This window comes from Sitophilus oryzae, unplaced genomic scaffold (assembly GCF_002938485.1).
Source record: "Sitophilus oryzae breed Bouriz unplaced genomic scaffold, Soryzae_2.0 scaffold_574_pilon_pilon, whole genome shotgun sequence".
Taxonomy (NCBI): Eukaryota; Metazoa; Arthropoda; class Insecta; order Coleoptera; family Curculionidae; genus Sitophilus; species Sitophilus oryzae.
Window position 1 is genome coordinate 212,183 of NW_022147167.1, and position 2,857 is coordinate 215,039.

Below are 2,857 nucleotides of genomic sequence, written 5' to 3' on the forward strand. Positions count from 1 at the left end.
TTTTATAAAATCAACACGCTGTATATACGTTCCTGTAAGTTTATAGATTTTTGATTTATTTTCGCTATTCAAACGGCATTAAGTGCCTGCACATTGAGTAAACTTTCGAGGAATTTCTTCATTACAAAACACCGATCGTCACACATAAATTTACGGCGTTCCCGCCGTAATTCCTTACGAGAGGCCTTAAAAAGCTAATTATGTTACGGTGCGCGTTAACTTATACCGTAACTCAATTCCTATGGACTTCGTTTCTGTTTGTCTCAGCAGGAAACTATTTGCTCATCGGGTTGCTGTAATTAGCAGATGCTTTATTATCGACAGGGTGTATGTTAAATATCGAAAGCAAAGAGATATATCACCGTTTTCAAATTGATATGTAAACGAACACGTCTATATTTCTTTCTCCAGAAAATTAAAGTTTACTTTCTTTTAACTGAAGCCAATAAATTTATATGTTAGTTAATAATTTTTTTTTGTTTAAACTTCGGGCAATTAAATTTTTATGTTATTTCCTTTTCAAAATTGTGGATATTATTTTTTATTGTAAATTGACGAAAAAAATACGTAATATATGTAAAATTTTGTTTAGTTAATTTTTGAAATGCCTTTCAAAAGAATTAGAACTACAAACAGAATATAATAATGTTTAAAGGTTGAAGACTATGTCTCATTATAATAATAATAAAACTATCTTTCTGAATTTGAAATGACTTTATTTTTCGATCTACAGAACTACGAGGTTTCGGATCGTTATTTGGATTGTTATCCGTTATCAAGTAGATTGATAACTGATAATGGGAAGTGATGTAACAATCTGAAAAATCGTAATTTGGTAAATAAAAAATTAAAGACAATAAATGTTCGACATAGCCGTAGATGAATTTACAAGAATAAATAACCAAGGGATGAGTATTCACGATAATACAGGGTCCGTCAATAGTGCGTCGGCCCTCTTTTAGCTCCCTCCACTCACTTTACATAATCCTAAAATATTATTAAATATTTTTTAATAGTTACAGGAATAATCATCATCATCATTTTCAGATGATTCAACCATTTCCAATTATGGTGTAGCCTCTCTCACATCCAGTGCCATTGTTGTAAATTGTTGGCTATGCGGGCCCAAGATCCCTGTTAATTTCCTAATATCATGGTCCCATCTTAGGTTGGGTCTTCTTCTAGGTCTTTTAATTCCTCGTGAGTACCATGCTGTAATTTTTGAGGTCCATTTGTTGTCCGTTCTTCTTGCCAGGTTTTCTGCCCATTGTCATTTGAGGGATCTATTACCCGGGTCTTTTGTCGTATCCACTCTATTCTTTTACGGTCTCTCTTGGTTATTCCCAGCATATTTCGTTCCATTGAGACCTGCAGTTTCCTTATGATGTCCGTTTTAAGTGTCCAGGTTTCACATTCATAGGTCATGACTGGTGGTACACATTGGTCGAATGTTTTCTTCTTTAGATAGAGTGGCATTCGAGATTTGAATATGATTAAGTTTTATCCATAAGTACTCCACGCTAACTTAATTCTTCTGTTGACTTCTGGTAGTGGAAATCCCGAGCTGTGTATTAGTTCTCCAAAATATATGTATTCTTCTACTATTCCCAGTTTTGTGTCATTTATTAGAATGTCTTTTCTTTCCACTAGTTTTTTTGCATTTTTTTCAATATTAAAAATATAAGAAATGCCCTGAAATCAAAACTATACTAGATATTTACAAAATAGCAGGTCTAAGTTAAGAAAAAACTGCTAATTTTAGTGAGGACGCAGTCAATAATTCCGTAAGTTTCAGCTAAACAGTAACTCGTAAGTTACAGTTTGATCGAGCTCGAAACAACAATGTAGCAATTTCTTTCTGAGTAATTGTTTAAAAATACTGTTTTTAGATGTATATGTATTTTGAAGAAAATTCCTTGTGATTCCAATGTCTAGTGATAGTAGTTATGTTAGTAGTTTATGTTGTAAGGCCTTATTGTGCAAATGATGTGGTTTTTGTTAATTATCTGATTCAAACTGTCCTGATGATGGGAATGAATTTCTCGAAAGCATTTGAAGAAATCTTAATATTATGTTCTAGTGTATATATTAATAAATTTCGGTGTTAAGAATAATTATTTTTAAAAGTATTATGTTTTTAAAGCAATTGAGAAATGTATATTGTTTGATTAATTGTAATGAACATTATGTTATGTATGCTGTGATAATTTTAAAATGTAGTTTTGGATAGTAATTATTCGACACTGTTTTTGTTATGACAGGACACTGATGAAGACTATAATGTTAGCCCAAACGTTAGTGTTTTAAAACCAAATAAAAATTTTAAACCAAATGAAAACCTAATTAGCGTTTTCCCGAACCTAAATCCCAAGAAAATCAAACTTAGTATATTACTATATAGTTGTTCTGTACTTACTTTGCTATGAATATCGTAGTCTTAAACCAAACATGGTGTTTTGGTTTCTATAATATAAAATATTTTTTCTTCGTTTTGCATATTACTTCTTTTTTAGATGGAGAATTAAAAAATGAACATTTTTTGTATTTAAAGCATTTTAAAATTTTTAGCGGTTTCGCAAATATTCGCATTTTTATTACATATGCCTCTTTCAACTGGGAAAAATTTACCTAACCAACAAAAAGTACTTAAAATTTCAAAAAGTAGTCCCTGCATATAAGAACAAAAGAATGCTGAAGAAAAAGCGAAGAAATTACTAAGCCAGTAAAACAAATAGCAAAGAAAGAAAAACCCTAGTTTTTTGAAACAAAAATATAAAAAAATGAAAACAGTTAATATATTAAGTATAGAGTGATTGACATCCAAATTCATGAAAAATTATAGAGAATTTATGGGAAT